The sequence below is a fragment of the Polypterus senegalus genome, chromosome 13 (assembly GCF_016835505.1).
Source record: "Polypterus senegalus isolate Bchr_013 chromosome 13, ASM1683550v1, whole genome shotgun sequence".
In the NCBI taxonomy this organism is placed as follows: Eukaryota; Metazoa; Chordata; class Cladistia; order Polypteriformes; family Polypteridae; genus Polypterus; species Polypterus senegalus.
This window is the reverse complement of record NC_053166.1, coordinates 93904066-93929827: the sequence shown is the minus strand read 5'-3', so window position 1 is coordinate 93929827 and position 25762 is coordinate 93904066. Positions and strand designations below refer to the sequence as shown.

At 37.7% G+C, this 25762-nt stretch overlaps 1 protein-coding gene across 2 annotated transcripts in view; it reads right to left on the bottom strand.

Moving 5' to 3' along the window:
• Positions 1-24061, bottom strand: part of med25 (mediator complex subunit 25) — a 242575-nt gene extending 218514 nt beyond the window's left edge. For both annotated transcript variants that reach the window (XM_039774147.1, XM_039774149.1), the window contains exon 1: positions 23964-24061. The gene's annotated coding sequence lies outside the window, so the exon portion shown is untranslated. The remainder of the gene's footprint in view (positions 1-23963) is intronic.
• Positions 24062-25762: the final 1701 nt, after the last annotated feature.

The window sequence follows — 25762 nt, the reverse complement described above, 5'->3', positions numbered from 1 at the left end:
CTGAACTCCAGAATCTGTCTTGCAACAGATTCTAAAGTCTTGCTAAGCAGACTTTAAGCACTTCAACAGATGGAATCACATCACAATTGCAGATGAATGTGCGTTTATGTCTTTAGTAAGTTGCTCAAATGGTCGGAGTAATCATGTTTTGCACAAGTTCTTACTGATGCACCGTGAGAGAGGCAGGAGGCTCGTATTCCGCACCATTCCCAGCTAGAGTGCACTTCTTATCGGCCAGACTTTTTAGCATATAATACGTGCTGTTCTAATGAGTCAGCACGTCCTGCTGAAGCATTCTTGTTGTGGTACCAAGGTCTGTTTGTATTTCTATCAGCCACAAAATTGCAAGCTGTGAGTGTTTAAAATGAGTAACTATTCGCTTCCCAATGATAAAAGAGTCAGAGATGCTTCTCTTGCTCAATAAGTCTTCATTTACTGCAAGATGCAAAGTGTGAGCTACGCAGCTTAAACTTTTAATGCCACTTTCTTCCATAGCATTTGCCATATTGCAAGCATTGTCATGAAGCACAAAATACACATTACTTTTTGAAATGTTCCACTTCGTTAATATGGAACAATGAAAGTTGCAGAACGAGAACCACAGAACTCATTAGCATGCAACACCACTTATTTTGCCTCAAACTTTTCGTCAATCCAGTGTGTCATTAGACGTAACATGCTCATGGGGCTCACCTGTGAGCTCCACATATCTGCAGTGAAGCTAATGTGGGTGGGCGCTACACGCTAGCCACTTCGCGGCTCTGCCACTCGCACATAGGGAAGCGGATGTAAAATTTAAACAGATTGTTATTTTCATGGGAATTTTTATATATGCATAATAGACCCCACTATTTTACATTACAGCGAGTAATTAACCATAGTAAAAAATAGTAAAACAATAAATTGAAAGAAAATTATGTTTCATGTTGCATTAGAGGTATTCGTTGCGTTATGTTTTTATTCTGTTTGGCTCTGCAATTAACACGCAAATACTTTTTAAACTTACACTTTTACTGTAAAACGTCCGTAAAAACAATATTTGGAATTAAGTTTTCGTCAATTTCGCATTGAATTTTGATTCCGCCCATGAGTGAATATCATTTCTTTCTCTCTAGTAATTAAACCGACTTTTTTTTAAATGTTTATCCCTGTGATTTGTTAATTGTCAGAGCAAAAGCTATTCTAACAGCAAACTGTAAATGTTTTAATACGAATGGCATATTAAGATCTCCTTAGTTGTCTGATGTTATCCGCAGAAGATGTACGTTACCTTTCTTTTCGCCTGTTAAAATTTTACATGTCAGAATTGTTCGACCAATTTTGAATACAATTAATCTTGTCCTATTGCATAGCCCATCAATTATACATAAATTACGCAATAACATTACAATACATCCTTCTTTCAACTGTAATTTGACCAGTGGAAGACCGGACGATGTTAATGGTTGTACATACTCTATGGGATATTGTAAGTTGATGTTTTCATCTTCCGCAACATCACCACCAACTGTTTCAGCATAGTCTATTGATACACATTTAACCAATTTGCCAATTTGATTGTAAAAATGTTAACACTAGAATTACCAGAGCCTACGAAGAAACTCGTAGATCCGTCCCACCTTAAATCGCTTCTTAAATCCCTTCCCACCACTCCGCCAGCATCTTTTGTCTCATCTAAATGTGCTGATAAAGACAAGCAGCCCGTAGCCAGCTGTTCCATTGCCCCACAGCTGCAGGACATGCACGAACTTCTCCAAGCTCATGCATTGATTGATTATCTGGGGAGTGAAGTGGAGTTTTGGAGTGGAAATAACAGATCGTTATTTGGAGAACACGCATTTCATGTGTGTTCCGTTTCTACAGTAATCTGTGTAAACACATTGTTAAAACAGAAATGTTTTTTATTTTCTAGTAGTAGATGACAAAATGTAGGCATAAACTATATAATGTATGAAGCCTGAAGTCCAAATATCAAAGGATCACTTTCACAAAAAAAAAAAGCCGCCTTAACATGCAACATTGACACTTGTTTATCGAGACCGCCTTCGTGGTGCAATAGAATCAGCTGCTGACTGAGAAGCAAAAGGTTGCGAGCTCGATCCTGCACCACTCCGTTTTGAGAAGTAAACTGCTCTTATTCTTACTATTTTTGAATAAAAACATACATTTCATTTCAGTCTGTAACAGCCGGTGTAATTTATGATACTTGTTAAGGTTAGCTTTTTTATTTTTTATTAGTCAGTTTTATTATCTCAGCCGCGTTCACGAGCCCAAACACACCCCACCCCCACATCTGACACTGCTGTTTTCACATAGACGCGCTATAACAGAGGTAAAATCAGCTCCATTCTACATCGGAGCAAGAATGCACATACCATTGCTTGCATACTAAAGTGTCAGCAGGCGCTTTTCGTGTCATTACACACATTTTTGAGCATACTCTCTGCACAATACTTGTGACTTTAGGAAGTAAGTAAATAAAGGTAAATCACGTCATAAAATGATTTCTTCAAAACGTCACATATATTAGTCTCTTTCTTTTTTAAAAATGTGCACTAATCAACACCAGCATGTTGTAGCACACAGCATCTGGCCACCTGCATGTTCTTGCGCGCACTGAATAAGAGACAAATATACAATGTATCCTGTGCATACAGTGCAATATTATTTGAAAATGAACAGCATCAGATCCGGTTTGGATTTATGCTACCGCTGTTAGAGTCAGATCAGAAGTGGGGCGAGGGAGAGCGTGAACATGACAGAGAATGAGACTGAAAAAAAGCAAACATTTAGAAACAGCTGATCTGACGCTGTTCGTTTTCAAATAATATTGCATTAGTGCAACGATATTTTCTGATTTGGTACTATTGAGGTCAAAAAATTATTTCTTCAAAATGTCACATGTATTTGTTTTCTTTTTATTCCGCTGCTGCGCTGACATCATGCACCAGAAGGTATGAGCTTATTCAGTGCTGCAGGAGCACGCAGGTGGCTGGTTGCTTGTACTATCACAAGCTTTTTTTAAAAATGTGCGTTGATCATCGCCAGCATGTTGTATGTAGCACACAGCAACTGGCCACCTGCATGTTCTTCCGCGCACTGAATAAGCTCCTGATCTGACTCTAAGTAATAGCGGCAGCATAAATTCAAACCCGATCTGTCGCTATTCATTTTCAAATAATATTGCATTAGTGCGATGATGTCTTCACATATTTTGTCTCGTTCTTTCAGGTGTGTAATAGAAACCACAGCATAGACAGAAGTGTGTACAACGCTTCTCACAGGAAAAGGCGATGGAAAAAGAAAAGGTGATGCAGCATCAACAAGCTTCAGTTCTAAGACCTCATCTTTCCACAGGGAAGAAAGTACAGTACAGTGTCAGGTGCCCATTCCATGTAATAGGAACCATAGCACAGGGAGGTGTGTACACTGCAACAAGTACACATGTCGTAAATGCAGGAAGGGCGGACGCGATTTACCTTTATTTATTTGCTTGCTTCCCAAAGCCTAAAGTCACAAGTAGTGTGCAGAGGGCATGCTCAAAAAATACGTGTAATGCCACGAAAAGTGCCTGCTGACACTTTACTACGCAAGCAATAGTAAGAGAATGCAGTTATTTTTTTTGGGGCACATACACTGTCCAGATCTAAACACTAGTGTGTAGAGTTGCTTGCGTTGTACATCGGAGCATTGCTTTCGAATGTTATTTACCTATTTACCTTTATTTATTTACTCACTTCCTACTGTGTAAAGTAGTGCTGGGCGATATGGAAAAATCATATATCATGATATGGATTATTTTATATCACGATATACCACCCACAATAAAGTACATTTTCAGTTATTCTCTGAAAAGTTTGACAAAAATATCATTGCATACTTTTTTTTGCAACTTTATTTTGAAGTGACATTTAACTGAACTGTCACAAATGAGAAAAATACATTTTAGTTTAGCAATATAAATGTATCAACTGACAACAGATGTGGTGGAGGTAGAGCTACAGTAGCCTTCACATTTTTTTTATCCACATCATAGTTATTTAAATAGTATTATCAAAATAAACTTTATTTAAAAAAAAAAAAATTAAAGTGCACAACCATTTCAAGTTTCTGAGCAGAAAAGCACTCAATTATAAAAAATAAACACAAAACATTTTTCAACCTTGTAGTGCAAAGTTTGCAAACCAAAATAAAGTATCAAAAGTAAATATCAGAGTTGAACATAACACTGTTTAAGGCATTAGCCATGAATAAAAGTGCAAACATAAAAGGCTACTTTGTAAAAGTAGAAAAATGACTGTCAAATTTATAGATAGATAAATACTTTATAAGGGGGTCTTTCTCGGAATTACTACAGTAAAAATGACAGAACAGTAAACTAAAAGTACCTCATACAAATTACTGCACGAGTAACGCACCTTGGGATATCATGGCTCCCATGTGGTCATCTGGAAAGTACGCAGTCTGTAAACAGCGAGCACAGAGGATCCAGTCTTTGCTGATGTAATGGATGGTTACGCTCATGCAGGCTGCGTAGCTCTGCTCGTCCACAGGCCAGTTGTCAAGGCATAATGGACCACACTGCGAACATCCTTCTCTACTTGGGCTCGGCATGCGTTATATAAGCGAGGCAACTCGACTTTACTGAAGTGCTTACAACTGGGCATAACGCACTCGGGTCAAGGACTTTGACGAGGTCTCGGAAGCTACCCTTCTCAACTGCATACACGGGGGTCATGCCTTTACAAATGTAATGCAAGATGGCACATGTGGTTTCTTTATGGCGCTGGGACGTTTTTTCATACGGTGTGCTTTTTATGAAAGACTCTTTAATTTTAGGCTGGCTATATTTTTTCTCGCCACTTGCCCGGGCTGTTTCACAACTTTCTTTACGTCGCATTTCTTCGATTCTCCCGTATTCTTTTTCGTGGACCTTCTTCAAGTGGTAAAAGAGGTTTGTTGTGTTAGCGTCGGGCGCGGAAACAGTCTTTTGGCAGAGTTTGCACATGACTGTCTTCTGCTCCGTGTCAGAGCTCTTGAAGCCAAAATGCAACCATATCACTGACGTACCCCCAGGTTTCGGTAAAAGTACTTCTTGGGCTGCTGCCTGCATAGCAGTTTCAGTTTGTTGCGACTCCGGGCATTCATCTTTAACCTCTTGCGTCTCCATCTTTAAGCACTCACAAGTTAACTAGCGTAAAGCATGTCGCAACAACGTAAAGCGTCTTGTCGCAAAACCACAAGACGGAGTTTCTTTGCGAAAAAGTTCATTTTTATTCTTGATTATCACTTATATAAAGGGTAGAGTATGCATTGCATAGCGACAAGACATTATCATACATTTGTCATAGCCTATTTAATGCAATATTTTATTTAGTAATTGATAAAATTAGGTTAGAAACGATAGAAGAGAAATAGGACGATAGACACTTTTCTATCGTCCCCACAATACATATCGTCATATCGCCCAGTACTAGCGTAAAGGCACAAGTAAAATACAGAGCTTTCCATATACAAAGTACAGCAATGGCAAAAGTGCGATGTGCATTCTTGCTCCGACGTATAAGGGAGCTGAGTTTACCTCTGTTATAGCGCGTCTATGTGAAAACAGCAGTCTCAAATGGGGATTGTGTGTTTGGGCTCGTGAATGCGGCCGAGATAATAAAACTGACTAATAAAAAATAAAAATAAAAAGGCTAATCTTTACAAGTATCATAAATTACACCAGTTGTTACAGACTGAAATGAAATGTATGTTTTTATTCAAAAATAGTAAGAATAAGAGCAGTTTACTTCTCAAAAAGGAATGGTGCAGGATCAAACTCGCGACCTTTTGTTTCCCAGTCAGCAGCTGATTCTGTTGCACCACGAAGGCAGTCACAATAAACAAGTATCAATGTCGCATGTTAAGGCGGCTTTTTTTCTGCAGTTATATTTTTGAATAAAAGCTCAATTGTTGCGTTATATTTGTACCTTTTGTGAAAGTGATCCTTTGATATTTGGGCTTCATACATTATATAGTTTATGCCTACATTTTGTCATCTACTACTAGAATATAAAAAAGTTTCTGCTTTAACAATGTGTTTACACACATTACTGTAGAAACAGAACAGACACGAAATGTGTGTGTTCCAAATAACGATCTATTATTTCCACTCTAAAACTCCACTTCACTCCCAGATAATCAATCAAGGCATAAGCTAGGAGAAGTTCGTGCACGTTCTAAATTGGTGGGGGGATGGAATAGCCAGCTGCTTGTAGCTTCTCTTTATCAGCACATTTAGAGGATAAAGGACGCTGGCGGAGAGGTGTGAAGGGATTTAAGAAGCGATTTAAGGTGGGACGGATCTACGAGTTTTTTCGTAGGCTCTGGTAATTCTAGTGTTAAGAGTTGAGAACACAGGAACTGTGTCTGACAAAAGCATTCACACAAATGAAAGGTGAGAAGACCATGGGCGTGGGCTGTTAACCTGAAATGGTTGAGAGGAGGACGGGACTTGAAAAAAATCTCTTGGCAAAAGTCTTGTCTCATCTCAAGATTTTCTTTTATAATAGCGAGATAATTTCCTGTCCCTTATTAATTTATGTACTGCATTTATTTATGTGTTTCTTATATTATTTGTTCACAGTTGTTTGATGTACTTGCACCATTTACAGCTGTAGCTTTTACAATTTCGTTTTACTGGTACAAAAATAAAGACTTCCTTCCTTCCTATTTTCTTCAGTAATTCACACAGTTTTTTTCTACCTGTTATTACAAACCAGATGTCTGTTCTTCTTTTTCTAATAGGTGGCCAGAAAATTAAGAAATGGAGATGTGTATTGATAAACAGCAGGAAATAAAAAATGTTCTGTATATTTGTAGGAAGAGAAAAAACTGTAAAAGCTGTCTAGAGTGATACCAATGTTATCAGTCTCTCTTTCCCAAGAGTGACGGTTGTGGAGGCAACGATGACTTTATTGCACTTAAGGTTCAACCTACAGCTCCATATATCTGGTCCTATCACTTTATGCTGAGATTTTAACTGGTTTGGCTAACTGTTTTCCTGTTGTTTAGCCCTTCACTTAACAGTATACTATAGATAATAAAGGAAGGTTTTAAAAGTTATAAAAGCTTGCAGTACAAATATGCATGTATGTTGTTTTCAAAAGGAATGCAAAAATAAGTAAAAAGCCAAAATCCAAAAAAAGAAAACTGAACCTATAAATATCAAATATGTAAACAACTGTAACTACAGTCTCATTCAATAAAGAAAGAAAAAAATATTTGACACACTTTTTTATGCTTGTGCAGCATGTGACTAAATCTCCACCACATTGGTGCTACTGTGAGAGAAAGACCATTAAGCCTCACTGTTCGAATCCTGTTTGGATATTTTATTAGCACACAATTTAATTTGGAGTCAGTGTAACTTCCATGTGTAAACAGATATAAGATTGGCCCATAAATTAGTTATGAGTGTTACTGTTATATGTGTTTCAGCAGGTTTCAAAGTACAATAAGATGGTAAATTTTGGAAACAACAGCAGGAGAGGGAGAAGCAATTACATTAAATAAAAAAAGTGTGATATTAGATGGAATTGGACTGCTGAACTCCAGTAGTGACAGTAATGCATGCTGAACCGTCAACATACTCTCCATTTCCAATAAGCTTTTTATACACCACAATTTTTTCTGCATTAAAAAAACTGGATTTCATGCTTGTGACTTGAATTTGGCAAACTGACATGGAATTTAAATATCCCAACTAGCCCTGTCCACCAGGCTCTTCATTTGTCCGCATCCCACAGCTATCTGGCTATGGTGGTGGACTTGTATCTGTGAAAAGGAACATGTTTGACTAGCACTTTCTTTTATTGCTCCATTGAACTGCAAGTGATGAAAGTTGGCTGGATTAATACTTTATACTGTGTTTTAATTCATCGCCTCCTCTGTCCTTCTGGTTCTTCTTTATCTGAGTTTTCTGACATCTTATTCCCTATTATTAAGTTGGGCAGTGTGATATTGGTTGGTGATTTTAATCTTCATATTGACAATCTCTCATGTAGCATAGTTTCTGAATTTATATATTACTATTTCATTTTGTGCAAATTTGTCTCTGACCCTACCCATAAAGAACAAAAACTCGTAGATCCGTCCCACCTTAAATCGCTTCTTAAAACCGTTCTCACCGCTCCGCCAGCCTCCTTTGTCCTGTAAATGTGCCGATAAAAACAAACTACAAGCAGCCAGCTATTCCATCCCCCACCGACTCAGAACGTGCACAAACTTCTCCGATCTCATGCTTCGATTATCTGGGAGTGAAGTGGAGTTTTAGAGTGGAAATAACAGATTGTTATTTGGAACACACACAGTAATCTGTGTAAACACAATGTTAAAACAGAAACTTTTTCATATTTTAGTAATAAATGTTACAAAATGTAGACATAAACTATAAAATGTATGAAGCCTGACAGCCAAAGAGAAAATAAACAACAGCTTCCGTGGCATACTGGTAATATTTTGTCACTTAGAGCTCAGCAGACTTGTTGTACTTCAAGAGATCCGAGTTCGATTCCCCGCTGGAGAAAAAATGTATTTATTTTTAACCTTCGCCGTTCTGCCTGCCTGAACTCCCTGTCTATCTATATAGTAATAACAGTAATTTTATTATTATATAGGAGCTTCCCTGTTTGCCTATCATATAGTGCCTTTCCTTCCTACCTATCTATATATATATATATATATATATATATATATATATATATATATATATATATATATATATATATATATATATATCTATCCCTTAGCTGTTTTTATATATCCATTATACAGTGCCTTCCCTGTTTATTTATATATCTAGTGCCTTCTCTGCCTGTCTGATTGCATATAGCGCTGAACTTACTGCTCTGTACTATTCTGTCCTCTGCATGTTCTAGAGTACAAAAGAAACACCACCATACAGCAACATGTGCGAACTGGCAAGATTGGAGGAAAAAAACACGCGGTCACTGATTACAAACCACAAGATGAATGAAAGAGACAATACAGTATATGTAAAAAAATCATCGCACTAATGCAATATTATTTGAAAACGAACAGCGTCAGATCGGGTTTGAATATGCGCTCGATCTGACGCTGCTCATTTTCAAATAATATTGCATGTACTGTGCGTTGAAACTGCTGCACTGAATAAGCTGACTTCTTCTGTAACAACATCAGCGTGTATTCAAACCCGATCTGACGCTGTTCGTTTTCAAATAATATTGCATGTACTGAACTATTTTAGAATAAAAACATACATTTGATTTCAGTCAGTCTGTAAGAGCCAGTGTAAATGCAAGATAATTGTAAAGGTTAGCTTTTTTTTTTTTAATTCAGTTCCATTCTTTCAGTCACGTTCACGATCCCCTCCCCCATATACTGCTGTTTTCACATAAAGACGCGCTAGAACTCAAATGTGATTTATTTGGAGACGTGCTATACTCGAATGTTATTTACATAGGGAAGAAAGTACAATGTCAGGTGCTCATTCAGTGCAATAGGAACCATAGCACAGAGAGAGCTGTGTACACTGCAACAAGTACACATGTCGTGAATGTAGGAAGGGTATGTGGGAATTGTTAATATTTGAATGTGATGATTTTATATAGCACGGATCGGAAATCAGCAGCTCTTAGCATTGCACCACACAAGCTGTCGTATTAACCGCCTACTGTAACTTGCTTTATTTTTTCTTCACTTATAGTCTAGAATAAAAGTGCACTTGTTGTGTTATAACAACACGGGGTATTGGGGTAGGGAAGGATCCTGAACACGACTGAGAGAATGAAAAGTGAATAAAAAAAAAAACTAACCTTTACAAGTATCATAAATTACACCGGCTGTTACACACTGAAATCAAACGTATGTTTTTATTCTAAAATAGTAAGAATAAGAGCAGCTTACTTCTCAAAACTGAATCGTGCGGGATCAAACTCATGACCTTTTGAATACTAGTCAGCGGTTGATACCATTACGCTACCGTGGCAGCTATAGTACGTATGCATCAATGTGGCATGCTAAGGCAGCTTTTTTCTGCAGTTATCTTTTTGATTAAAAGCCTATTTGTTTTGTTATATTTGTACCTTTTGTGAAAGTGTCTGATATTTGGACTTCAGGCTTCATACATTATATAGTTTATGCTTACATTTTGTCATTTACTACTACAATATGAAAAACGTTTCTGTTTTAAAAATGTGTTTACACGATTACTGTAGAAACGGAACACACGTGCAATGCGTGTACAGTATTCCTAATAATGATCTATTATTTCCACTCTAAAACTCCACTTCACTCCAAGATAATCAATCAAGGCATGAGCTGGGAGAAGTCTGTGCACGTTCTGTCGTTGGGGGGATGGAATAGCCAGCTACTTGCAGCTTTTCTTTTATCAGCACATTTAGATTAACAAAAGACACTGGCGGAGAGGTGAGAACGGTTTTAAGAAGCGATTTAAGGTGGGACGGACCTACGAGTTTTTTCGTAGGCTCTGGTAATTCTAGTGTTAATGGGTTTCATTTGATTACCATCCTAGCTCTATTTAGGTGACACTGCTTTCACCAGACTCTTTTGATGAACTAATGTCTGTAATTAGGAAAATTAAACCATATGGTAACAGGCTAGATGCTTTGCCTACATCACAACTCAATTGAGTTCTCAACTCAATTTGGGCCATTCTCTTAACTATTATAAACTGTTCCCTGCAATCTGGTAGTCTACCTAGTTGATTCAAGCATGCTACTATTCACCCATTGTTAAAAAAGGGTAGACATTGATCCCTCTGTTCCAAAAAATTATAGACCCATCTCAAAGCTTCCGTTTCATGACAGAATTCTAAAAAAAGTTGTTGAGTTGCAGCTGGATGACTTTCTTGAACAGTCAGAAGGCACTAGAACTTTATCAGTCAGGCTTCTGGAAATGCTACTTCACCGAAATGGCTCATTTAAAAATGTTCAATGATCTACTTATGGCTGCTGAAACTGAAGAGTGTTCGGTGTTAATTTTGTTAGATGTCAATGCAGCCTTTGACACTATAGACCAAGCAGTCCACCTAAACAGACTGCACAATCTTGTGGGCATTTCCGGTTCAGCCTTGGCCAAGTGTTCGTCATACCTAGCTGAAAGAAGTTTTTCCATCAGTGTAGGTGTATTCACTTCTGACAGTGCCTCATTGTCAGGTGGCGTGCCTCAAGGATCTGTCCTTGGGCCAGTTTTATTTTTGATGTACATTTTATCCTTGGCTCAAGTTATTAGTTTGTTTAACAAGGTCTCCTATACCTTTCATGCTGAGGACTTTCAGCTTTTCTACTCTTTTATGTCTCAGCAATTACACAAGATAGGAACCCTTGTTGATGATCAGCTAGAAGTTAATAATTGGGTGTCTGCCAATTATTTACTGTTAAATCCAAAGAAAACTGAGGACTTGATCTTTGCCCCTTCTGAACTCCATCCTGTCCCTAGTCAAAAGATTGTGAAGAGGGGTTGGTCTCGTCCGATGCGAGAGATGGACGTCTGAAGTGGAGCTCCGCTAGCAGTGGTGCTATTTTTCATATTATTTGCTTATTATTCTGAGATATCCTGTATTTATTCAACCCGAGAGGGACCGCTACAGTATATGTAAACACATATAAACATGGCCAACAAGAAGGGGGTCCAGAAAGAATCGAAGACTAAAGCTACATCCAAGCTGCGATCAGCAAGCCCTAGTTCGAGATACAGCCTCTCAGAGACAGACCTGGATCAGATGGGCGAAAGTACAGACTCCTCGGGACCACGGTCCGCTACATCGTCGCCAGCTGAGAGCGAAAAGGGGAGCGAAGGTGCGATCGTGAGTGCAGATGTGGATAGCTCGCCGATTGGAGAGGATTACCTGAAACTGGAAAAGGCCGGGAGGTCCGCGGCTTCAGTTACGCAATTACGCGGGACTGGAGCAGCGGGGACACCGGCTTCAGCAGAGTCTGCTGCTTCATCTACGCACAAGAAGGCACATTTGAGCTATCTGAACTGAAAGTGTTGCTCGCTGAGCTCACGCAAGATATAAAGAAAAGCGAGAAGGCTAATGAGAAAGCAATGGCAAAGGCACTTGAGAGACTGAAACAGGAATTAAAACAGGAAATCCAACAGGCAAATGAAAGGCTGCGACAGGAATTCCAACAGGCAAATGAAAGGCTGCGTCAAGAGGTACAACTTGAACTTCGACAGGTACTGGGTAAACTTGAAGAGCGCATTGAGAAAAACTCGGTTAAACTGAGCACGCTTGCTGATCGATTGGAGCATCTTAGTGAGACATTCACGAATCGGATCGAAATAGCCGAACATCTAGCTGCCTGTGCCGAGGAAAGAGCAGTAAATGTCAGTTCGGAATGTAAAAAACTCGGAGAAAAACTTGGAGACAGACTGGCTGCTTTAGAAGATGGGAATAGAAGGTATAATGTCAGAATTGAAGGCCTGCCGGAGAATCGAGAAAGTTTAAACCCGGTGAAATTCGCAACTGAACTTTTTTCTAAAATAATCGGGGGCGACTTTAAAGCAGAATCTGAGATAGCAGCGGCTTACAGCGTCTGATCAAACACCGTCAGACCCCGACCAAGATCTTTTATAGTTCGTTTTTGAGCGATTATCATTTAAGTTAGAGGTGATGGAACTCCTCAGGAAAAAAAAGGAAGATATTATATATGAAGATTGCCACATTTGCGTCTTCCCTGACTTCTCTCCAGCAACAGCTATTAAACGCGCCGCCTTCTATAATATTAAACAGCGCTCACGGCAAGCCAATGTCAAATCGGCCTCCTGTATCCGGCAAAACTGAAAGTGGAATGGCAGGGTCATTTCTATGTTTTCGCTAGCAAGGAGGAGGCAGAAAATGAGTTAAGAAAGCTGATCCCGGGACTATTCTGATTAGGGCTGGGCGATATATCAAAAATTTATCGTTACCGAAATTTATGACTCTCATCGACGTCATTTTGCCCATGTCGGTAAATTCGGTATTTTAAAAAAGAAAAGGCATGTGCAGGTTGGCGATGTTCATGTCCCTTTAAGACGCTGTGCTACGTTACAGACTTGACGGGGTGGAGTCACATGACTCTACTACCTGTAACAAGACGAGACACGGGTGAACAAATGGAGGACGATTTAAATGTTGAAGCAGCAGCGACGAAGGTAGAGCTGGTGGAGGAGGAAGAGGAGACGCTTGTTAACAAAAAAAATGCATCATCAATCGTTTGGCAACATTTTGGATTCAACAAGGATGATATTGATCAAAAAATTGTTAAATGTAAACTCTGCAAAAAGACTGTTGCGTCAAGTCAAGGTAACACAACCAACCTCTTCCACCACCTGCAGCACAACCATGTGATTCAATTCGAAGACATAAAAAAAGCTCAAAGCGAGAAGAGATTAGGAGGACCAGCAAAAACGTCTTCCTCCACCAGGCAGCGGTCAATAACCGAAGCATTTGCTAGTACTCAACTATATGAGCGAACTTCAAAAAGATGGCAAGAAATCACAAATGCTATTGGCTACCACATAGCAAAAGACATGGCTCCTATTGCTACAGTGGAACGCAACGGGTTCAGACACTTCATGAAAATAATTGACAAGAGATACGAACGCCCATCACGAAAATATTTTTCAAAAACTATCATTCCCAGCATGTACAGCACAGAGAGGAAAAAGGTTGCTGCTGAATTGAGATACGTTAAGCACGTTGCAGCCACATCCGATCTCTGGTCCAGCCGCACAATGGAGCCGTATATTAGTCTCACAGTTCATTACATCGACAACAAATGGGAGCTGCGTACCAGAGTGCTCGAGACGGCCTATTTTACATCTGATCACACGGGGGAGATGGTTGGACAGGGGTTGAGAGCGATGCTGTCTGCATGGGACATCAGTGAAGAGGACCTTGTTGCTATAACAACTGACAACGGCCCAAATATTGTGAAAGCTGTCAAGCTCAATAAATGGACACGGGTGCAATGTTTTGGGCACAGGCTGCACCTGGCAGTCGGTAAGTGTGTACATCTTAATATATTTGGGTGGTGACATCTGGTGTGTTTTAAAGTGACTTTAATTCTGTGTGTCATATTCAAAATTGAAAGTATTAATGTTTGAATAATGTTTATATAGGCATAAAAATACTTAAGACTGCTGAGCAGCAGTGTATCCAGAAAGTTTTTACAGAAGACTTATTGTGAGCCAGTGTTGATCATGTTGTGCTGTGAAATGTAGCAAAATACATGATTTTTAAAATGTTTTATTACTGTGCCAACCCTTTTAATTTTGTAAATATGGTCTGAGAGGTCTTATTTAATTCTTACTTTATTTTGCTTGCTTTATTTGAGAATTAGACCATGAATTGGGGTGATGTTGGGTGTGAAGATTTGGATAGATATGCTACCTCAAGGCCTTAGCAGAGATAGACCTTTGTCCATGATGGCATTACATTTGCACAATCATTGTTTACTTTGTGAATAGCCAATGTGAAACATATTTATTATTAAACTATTTTGTTTACAAGGGATACACATTTTTTAGAGAGCATGGTTACATATTGTATCCTACACTTTTTATTTTGTTCAGTTAATAAATCTTAACCACTAAAAGTACTTACTACTATTGTCTTCATTTATTTTCAGTGACATTTTACAGTCCTTTAAAGTGGTAATAATATAATTGCAATGAATAGGTCTAGGGGGAATAATATTATCAAAATAACTGGAGGAACTATGCTGCCTGCCACAGCCCATCAAATGAAAAAAAAAAAAAATTTGTTTTTTTGGCACTTGGGGTGGTTATCGTCCATTTATCGTTATCGAGGTTAACTGCTCAATTTATCGTGATATGTTTAATTCTGATACATAATTGTGAGTCATGGCGGTAAACGATAAAGCTAGGATTAATAATCTACTGTCTGATCTATTTGTTTTTAAAATACGGGTTTTTTATCAGCATATATTCTCATATTCTTATATTATTATTACTTACTTATTACTTATCATTACTTAGTATTACTAGGGCGCTAAATGTTTATGTTTTATTGTGCTTAATTACGTTTTCCTCCTCTTTTTTCTTTTCTAATTATTTCATGTGTACCCTAAATGAGACTGTTCAATATCATACCCTTGGTTTGCTGTTATTGCTATTACTGCATTAAGACTTGTTATGCTTGTTTTGGACACATCTTTAACACCATCACCTGGGTTTATTATCTGGGGATATCATCTTAATGCACTAAAATTGATGAAGATTATATGTATATATGTATGTGTATATGTATGTGTATATGTATGTGTATATGTATATATATATATATATATATATATATATATATATATATATATATATGCAAAATTATATATATATATTTTTTTTTTTTTTTTTTTCCTCTTTTAAAGACTATATTGGTAACAGATATCTCTATCTTTTAACCTTAAAGCGCCACTGCATGGGGGCTTGATGTGCTTTGGACGTGCTCTGTCTCTGGGTATGTCAGAGGACTGGGACTGCATGAAGTGGGTTTTAGCCTCACCTGGGGAGGCAAAAAGGGAGGGTGGGGGTTAAGGGGAAGAGAAAGAGAGCAGGCTTGATCTATATCTAATCTATCATCTCAATCTTTATAATTATAACTATCAACGTAATAATAAGCTGCATGGCAACAACTCTTGGGGGAATAGGAAATTAAGACCTAAACTATTTCACTTCCAGTTAAGACTATAATATGACACCAAAAACTCAGAATCAGTGTCTCCATGATGGGACAGTTAACTTCGTAAGCTGGAATGTTAAAGGCCTGAATCACGAATTAAAGAGAAAGAAAGTACTTTCTCACCTAACAGGTCTAAATGCTAAAATAGTATTTTTACAGGAAACCCACTTACTAAGTAAGGATCAGTTCCGCTGCAAAAGACTGGACTGGCCAAATGTTCCATTCTAGTTTTACAAAGAAAACTAGAGGGGTGGGAATTCTCATACATAGAACAGTACCATTTGTAGCATCAGATGTAGTATTGGATCCTGAAGGGAGATATGTGATGGTCATGGGAGACTTATCTAACTGTAAAATGATTTTGATAAATGTTTATGCACCTAATGTTGATGATAAGGAATTTATACAAAATTTATTTGCATCCATTCCCAATCTGAACACTCATAAACTTATAATGGCTGGGGACTTTAATTGTGTTCTAAATCCACTTTTAGATAAGACTTCCTCCACAGGGGAACGCAACTAACACACCGCAAAGATAATTACAAAGTTTATAACTGATCACAACTTATCAGATCCCTGGAGGTTTTTAAACCCAAATTCAAGAACATATTCTTTCTACTCACCAGTACATCATTGCTACTCAAGGATTGATTACTTCTTTATAGATAATAACTTCTTGCCTAAGATTAAATCTTGTAAATACGATGCTATTGTTATTTCAGACCATGCTCCGATGATCTTGGAGCTGAAATTACTAAGCCCCATACACTCACCCCAGATGGCGCCTCAATCCGCTTCTATTAGCTGACGAGAATTGTACTGAATTTATATCCAAACAAATTGAATTCTTTCTAGAGACAAATACATCCCCTGAGATCTCTGCAGGAATACTCTGGGAAACTCTTAAGGCCTTCTTAAGAGGACAGATTATCTCATATCTTTCCCACAGAAATAAATCCGAAGCGAAGAAAGTAGCAGAGATAAAAAGCGAAATTACTAAAATAGATGAAGAACATGCCAGACTACCAAGCGAGACTCTACATAAGAGGAGGCAGGCTCTACATTCAGAATTAAACCTCTTGACAACTAAAGAAACCGAACAACTAATTTACAAATCCAGACATCATTATTATGAACATGGAGAGAAAGCTAATAAGCTTTTAGCGCAACAAATTCACAAGCAAGATATGCATAACGCAATCTCGTAATTACTAACACTAACGGAGATAAAATCATCGAACACAAAAATATAATGTACACTTTTAGAGACTACTATAAATCCCTATATACTACTGAGTTTAAAGAAGACAATATACAATCTAATGCATTTCTGGATAAATTACAGATACCACAAATTGACGCTATTAGTGTGGAGGAGCTCGATAAACCTCTGTCATTATCAGAATTACTGGATGCTATAAAGTCACTCCAAGGTGGAAAAGCAGCAGGCCCTGACGGCTACCCTGCAGAGTTTTACAAGAAATTCTCCGCTCAGCTAGCTCCCTCCTATTAGCAACATTTACAGAAGCCAGAGATAACCAATCTCTTCCACAAACCTTTCGCCAAGCACTAATCACTGTCTTCCAAAACAAAATAAGGACTTATTACAATGTGCATCATACAGACCAATTTCACTTCTGAATAACGACGTTAAAATACTCTCTAAAATCATAGCTAGAAGGATGGAGAAAGTGCTCCCTCAGTAATATCACAAGACCAAACTGGATTTATTAGGGGCCGACACTTATCTTCAAATCTTCGACGCCTGTTTAATGTAATATACTCACCAACTAAATCAAACACCCCAGAAATATTATTATCATTGGATGCAGAAAAGCATTCGACATGATTGAATGGAAATACCTTTTACTATTTTGGAGAAGTTTGGGTTTGGCCCAACATTTGTGCATGGATTAAATTACTGTATACTAACCCAGAAGCTTCAGTTTGCATCAATAACATTTGCTCAGACTACTTTAAACTAGAAGCGTGGCACAAGACAAGGATGCCCTTTGTCACCACTGCTGTTTGCAATTGCCATTGAACCACTGGCAATACATTGTCGAAATACTGATCAGATAAAGGGGATTAGCAGAGAAGGACTGGAACAGAAAATCTCATTATATGCAGATGACATGGTACTGTATATATCGGACCCAGAAAATTCTGTGCCTGCAGTCTTAGCAGCACTCACAGAATTTCAAAAGCTCTCTGGTCTCAGAATTAATCTGAATAAAAGTGTACTCTTTCCGTGAATTCGCAAGCATATAATATTAGATTAGACACCCTTCCTTTTATCATTGCAGAACAGTTTAAATACCTCGGGGTAAACATCACAAGTAAACATAAAGATCTTTATCAACAAAATTTATCGTCTGCATGGAAAAAATTAAACAAGACTTGCATAGATGGTCAACCCTTCATCTCACACTAGCTGGAAGAATTAACACTGTTAAGATGAATATTCTTCCTAAGCTCCTTTTTATTTCAAAACATACCAATATACATTAATAAATCGTTCTTTAAGCAATTAGATTCAACAATAACCTCATTTATTTGGAATTCTAAACATCCACGCATCAAAAGAGCGACCCGACAAAGACAAAAGGCAGAAGGCGGCATGGCTCTACCTAACTTCCAGTTTTATTACTGGGGCAAATATACAGTCGATAAGAACCTGGACACAAATAGAAGAACATACACAGGCATGGACCGCAATAGAAGTAAAATCCTGCAGTACTTCTTTGTATTCCTTGCTTTGTGCTCCAATAAACACACGCTATCGGCAATACACTAATAACCCAATTGTGCTCCACTCACTTAGAATCTGGAACCAATGTAGAAAGCATTTTAAGACGGAGAAGCTTCTTTCTGTGGCACCCTGCAAAAGAACCACCTCTTTCAACCCTCACAAACATATGCAGTTTTAATATCTGGAAAAATTTGGAATTAACTTGCTTAGAGATCTTTATATAGACAACGCCTTTGCATCCTATGAACAATTACATTCCAAATTTAACATTCCAGCTACAAATTTCTTTCACTATCTTCAAATCAGGAACTTTGTTAAACAGAACCTTCCAGATTTTCCTCATCTTGCACCCTCATCCACGCTGGAAAAATTATTGCTCAATTTCAAGGAGTTAGACTCCATCTCTACAATATATAAAATCCTTTTACAATCCCTTCCTTTCAAAGATCCAAGAGGACACTGGGAAAATGACCTCTCAATTAATATATCAGAAAAGGAGTGGAAAGTAGCAATGCAGAGAATTCACTCAAGCTCCATATGTGCAAAGCATACAATTATACAACTCAAAATTATATATCGAGCACATCTGTCTCACTAAAACTCTCAAAATGTTTCCAGGGCATGATCCAACCTGTGAACGCTGCAAATTAGCCCCAGCCTCACTAGGTCACATGTTCTGGGCCTGCTCCAAATTAACATTATTCTGGACAAAAATTTTTAATTACCTCTCAGACAGTCTTGGACTCACAATCCCTCCTAACCCATTAACAGCTGTGTTTGGGGTTCTTCCAGAGGGTCTTAAAGTGGAGAAAGACAAACAAATTGTGATTGCATTCACTACACTGTTGGCACGCAGACTTATTCTGATAAACTGGAAGAACCCAAACTCTCCTCTTTTAAGTCAGTGGGAAACTGATGTGTTATATTATTTAAAATTGGAAAAAATCAAATACTCAGTTAGAGGATCTGTGCAGACTTTTTTCAAAACATGGCAGGATCTAATCAGTAATATTTTGAAATGATTTTATAAAGCACAGAGAATTTGTTGATTTAGGTATTTTTAAAAGCCTTAAATTTTACACCGTTTGGCTTGCTCTCTCTCTCAAGGGTGGGGATCGATCTGTTCTTAGCATAATTTTTTTTTGTTGTAAAAACGTGATTGCTATGTATTGATTGTAATAAAATTAATAATAAAAAAAAAAAAAAAAAAAGATTGTGAAGATATCTAATCCCACTCAAAACGTCTTTGTAACCTGGGTGTCATTTTTGATCAGTCCCTCACCCTGCACGTCAGGTCACTCGGTTACCATTATTTCTTCTGGTTACTAAGATGGTGATGGAAATGCTTGTCCTTGCTTCTACCTCATCTCGAATTGGCTATTGCAATTAATGGTTTACATGTTTGAGCAAGTTTGCCTTACCCCATCTGCAAATTATACAAAATACAGCTGCTAGGCTTCTAATTAGTGATGCACAAATCAGCCATCAAAAATGGCTGGTTTTTGCTGATTTCACAATAACAACCAATAAGCTTGCAATTGGCCAATCAGATTCCTGGTTTGTATCAGCCATCAGAAATGGCACGTTTTTAAAAAAAGCAGAACAATAAGGGACAACAAACAATCAAAAGTATATTACTAATAAAATAATGGAGTGAAACGTTTTATATAACCAAGCATTTTCAACAGCAGAAAGCCTAGAATCCTGTAATTTAAATGCACTTGGATGCACAGTATACTCTGCCAAGCAAGACAATTCTTTTCAAATGTAGCATTACCTGAGGTATACACTTTGTTATCTTAAGGCGTGCAAGTTTTATAAATGATATATGGAGCTCTGATGTGAGCCCAGTGTTATTCTTGAACTTGACCGCTCAAAGGACTGGCTCTGATTTTCACTTATTATTCTACATGTGCAAAAACATTCTAGCTCGCCCCCACAGCACTCAGTACCAGAGGTGGGACAGTATTCACTCCATACCAGCACTTCCCCAAGCTCCCCCAATATGGCAGGTATTTTCTGCAAAAATTAAAATTACAATTATAAAAAGAAAATGCAATCTCTCATTTGCAATTTCATTTTTAAAGTCTGCACGCAAAAATGATACAAATATTAAAATGAAAATGCAATAACCCCATTTGCAATTTCATTTTCAAAGTATGCATGCAAAAATGCTGAAAAAAATGAAAATGCAATAACCCCATTTCCAATTTTCTATACAGGCCCAATGAGTACCATCAGTTAATGTTTGCAAACCAACACTTCTTACAATGTATGCCCTACAACAAAATTATATTTGCGGGGACTGTCCTTTCCATGAGATTTAACTTCCAAGGCAGAGGCCATATATAATAAGTCCAAGTTCCCCCACAACCTACTCTCTAAAACAGGCTGCGTGTCACCTCACTTTCCAATCGTCAGTTGCAGGACACATTGACAAGCAGCCTCTCTTCACACACACACACACCATCACCAGGCAAGTATGAAGTGGTTTGCCACCTTAACATACAATAAACTTAAGTAACTTAAAAAGTAAAAGTAATGTTTAGGATGTGCAAAGAAATCGTAACTACTTTGGGAAAACCCTTGCAGACAGTTCCTAGAATGTGGTATACATCCGTGTCACGGGAGGCATGAGACAGTTTGCACTTGAAGAAATAAAACAAAACAAAAAACATAATGCTCTGTGGCCGACTTGATTGTGTTCTGTAATAATGCTACAGCTGTGCTTTGAAAGACCTAAAGTGCAAGGTGAATAACAATGACAGAATATTTACCTCGTTATCTGCAGTTTTGCAGATGTATCTGTGTAATTACTGTTGAAATTTAGGACTGTATCTTTAAAAGCATTATGGGAATCAGGGAAACTTTTTTTTAAAATAAGGGCTTGTACTGAAGTGTCATTTAATTTACTTCTGTAGAATACTAATTACAGGTGGCATCAAAAGTAAATGAATGGCAGGATGCACATATATATACAGTATATATATATATATATATATATATATATATATATATATATATATATATATATATATATATACTCATGGCAATTTAAGGTACTTTTTTCACACATAACTAAGTTTAAAAACGTTTTCTTTATAAAACTACAGATCCACAAGTTAATATTTCATAGACTTCTGTATACATAGTATGAGGTGTTTTTGTGCAATGCAAGTAATCTTGTCTTTTATATACATTATATTTTAAATGTCTACAACACACTGGGCATGAAGTTATAAGACTTAAAAATGTAATTGTACTTAACAGAATTCAAATGTTTACATGCTCCACGTGAATCATTCATGTGACACACTGGTATGGGCGTGGCATAAAATTGGAAATTGGATTTAGACCGTTAAATCGATTTCATCATCCCTCCATTGGCTGCTGGTTGAATTTAAAATTAATTTTAATATCTTGGTTCTTGCTTAGAGAGCCCTACACGGTCAGGCCCTCCTGTACATTAGTGACCTTGGGCGTCATCAGATTGCTGGTCAAGCTGTTAGATCTGGGAAAGAGATCTTTTTTTTGTACTGTTTTCCAGAATGAAGCTACAGTACATGATAATCATGCATTCAGTCTGTTGTATCAAGGCTTTGGAAAAATCTCCCGCTGGTCATCCATCAGGGTCATTTCATTGAGACAGTCAAAGGTCAGCTTAAGATGTACTTGTTTAGACAAGTCTTTGGGTAGCGTTCTTGTAAGTCACATTATCCATCTTGTTTATCAGTGTATTTTTACTGTATTACTGTTTTTCCCAATGCATGTTTACAATTGTGTATATAAGTATACATTGCTTTTTGGCCTATGCCTGTATAAGTTCCTTTATAAATAAATTTTACTTACTTAAAATAACTATTAATATTACATGCAAATTTGTGAGCACTTTTTATATCTGCCTTCATAATTAAACAGCAAAATTCTTCAATTTGGGGGCATTTTTGCATTTTACCCTGAAAGGATTCAAACAATGTTCTCAATCTAAACACATTGTGAGAGTGTTTCTAACCTGTTCTTCATCAGGAGTAAGAGTGAGAATGGCTGAAGTATTTCCCAACATAATAACCTGAAACTATGATTAGCGTATGCAGTGAAATTAATATATATGCAGAAGACAATGGAATCTTTGAGGTGAATATGTGGGATTTCATCTGAGTGCATTACTATTTCTGATAGTTACAGATGGTGTTAACTTGACAAGAACATGAAAGACAACCATGGAAGTTTTGAGTGCTGACAGCCTTGTACAGTACCAGTAGAAATTTCATGTGAGGGACAAAGCACTAACAGACAGCTGGTAGGGGGAGTGGAATGTCTAAAAAAGAAGGCAGAAAATGGCACATTAATGGTTAGTGTGTAGGGGCAGGTTTTGTGAAAGAGAGAAACATATGATCATGAAGCATGTGCAGTAAAGCTGTTGGAGGAATTCATTTCTCTGAGGGCAAATTTTCATACAAGCTGCACGAGGAGAACTATATGATTTAGTAGAAGTACAATATTGCCAATAAAAGGTAGAACATAAAGCAAACATGAAAATGATTGTGATAACAATAATCAGGTGGATGAATTATGTTCCGAACGGACAAAGCTTGTGGTGCTAAAGGTATGTATATTCAAAAGTAAAGAATAACCTCATTATCATTAATTAGTCTGTTGGCAGAGCAGATCAAGCAAATTCACGGGAGTATAAAAAAAAACATTAAAATAAAAAGAGAAAAATTTATTTAACACCTAAGAATTCACAAACCTGATTATTTCTGATTTGGCTAAATTCGTAAGAGAGGAAACTCGCCTTCGGAAGTGGAGTGATGTTAGGCGACAAGCAACAACCTGCATAAACTTACACTATGGACATTTTCATCAGCCATTGTTATTGCTCTGGTTCTAACTCGTGTGATATAACATTTTTGCTTTGCAAATAGCGGGTACTTATTTTGTAACCATTTGTCGACCAAACGATGTAATTAAATGATTCATCAAATGTGCAATAGGAACCCCTTGCGTGCAGATGGACACCTTAATACAAACTGGATATGTGGCTTTTTATTTAAATGAGGGAATCGCTTGAAAGTATCGCTCCTTACAGATGACAGCATGTTAAAGCAGAAAGCAGTGGACCCCAAATAATAAAACCAGAGGTACGGCAGGTCGAGTCTTAGAACACGCTGGTTACTCAAGTTTCTGTCCGCTTGCATTTCTTATCCGATTTGTTTATTAGTTTATTTTACACAAGACGTTTTCTTGACAATATATTTCGCGCCTCGGCTCTACACACTATAACTACAACCACCACACTGTACTCTCGTGAGTATATATTCAGGGATGGAGGAACCACAGAAAAGTTACAACAATAGTGTTACTGAACGGCCGCCTAATACTACACACTACGTACGTAATTTCCATAGCTACAGATATTCTATGCAGTACAATATTTAACATCATCAACAAACTCCATAACAAGCAGACCTCACCTACCTGTTCTCGCTGTCCACATTTATGGCTTTAATTTATATGCAGATTTTTTTTCCCTTTCGTATTGCGCTTCACAGCTAACTCGATGATCAACTGGTCGTGTCTACACTAGGAGCGCTCAGATAAACTCCGAGCAATTGATCGATTTAACACAGCGACAAAACAGGGTAGTCCATCACTAACATGCAGAGGAATTATATAAGGTGTTTCCCAGACGCTGCTACTTTATTTAGGCTAAAATAAAACGAAGACTGATACGTTGGAGTTCATTAAACAGATGTAAAACAAATGACCTCAGTCTTAATGTTTTATGAATTGGCCAAAATGTAATGCCGATAATGTATTTTCATTTTTTAGTTAGTAATAATGCAAACATCCAGATGCCTTCTGAATGCGAAACTGACGCAGTATTTACTAACAGGAATTTAGCTGGCAAATATAAAGCAAAATAAATCTGTTAGTGTGGAAATTTTCGTTTAAGACTATGAAACATTGTTCACGGTCATTTCCAAGTGATGTTTGGAAACTGATGAGATCAAAGTTAAAAAAAGAATTATTTGAGGGGTTGGGGTAAAATACTACGCATATTTAAAATGCACCAAGTGTTTAATCGGCGCTGGTCACAGCTCGGCTACTTCGGGTAACAAAGTTATCTTCGAATTCTCTCTTTTGCCCATTTTTGTTACACAATAAGTCGTCCAAATTCGGGGATTTCGTAGGAAATGTAATGTAGAAGTACATAATAAACCAGAATGGTTGTGTTAAATATTTTAAATATTAACATATGTGATTTTATTTAAATATTTAAAATCGAACTATTCTTGACTGTAGTAGAAATTTGTCATTTTTAACCTGATCAAGGTCCAAAAATTAAAACATCATATTCCTAATCACTAATATTCAAGTCAAGTTGGGGAGCAATGCACTGGTACAGTGTGTTGCTGCATCCACTAAAGGACGAAGCAACTTGGGACCACCCAGAACCCAAGGAGTGAAATTACTTTCAATTAAGAAACAGGCATCATCTCAACTGACTGGAAAATGGGACTTGTCGTCCCTGTCTGGAAAGTCACCTGAGGCCTCATGTATAAACGGTGCGTAAGCACAGAAATGTTGCGTAATAACTTTTCCACATTCAAATCGCGATGTATAAAACCTACACTTGGCGTAAAGCCACGCACTTTTCCACGGTACCTCATACCTTGTCGTACGCAAGTTCTCCGCTCGGTTTTGCAGACTGGGGGCACCCAGCGTCAAAGCAGTGCTACTGTCCCTGTGTGGTTACACCTTATTTTCCTGACGCGGCTGTATAAATACACTGAAACTAGCCGCATATTGTTTATTAGTGTAACGCATCTGATTGTAATTAACTTGTAACAATAAAATGGTCCAGGGAATAGCCATAGTATTCCAAATACCATAACTGCTTTAGCTTTGTTACTCTCACTGCACCTTCTTCTTTCAACTGCTCCCGTTAGGAGTTGCCACAGCGGTTCATCTTTTCCATATTACTCTCACTGCACCACTCGGAGTATTTATATCACTGTATCTGAGTGTGAATCACAGCAGCAGCTGATCGGAAAGAGAATTATCGGTATACAGCTTCAAGGAAACGCTGTCAACCACGGCAAAAGTTTCAAAGCCTTTCCTGTACGGACCTCGCGGTTCAGAAACAGTTTCATCCCAAGAACTTTAAATGCACTTAATCAATTGCACCTTGTATAACTGTTTGTACTTATAAGTACAATCACCCCACTGCAAACTTGCACTACAGTTATAATATCGCACAACCTGAGCCACTT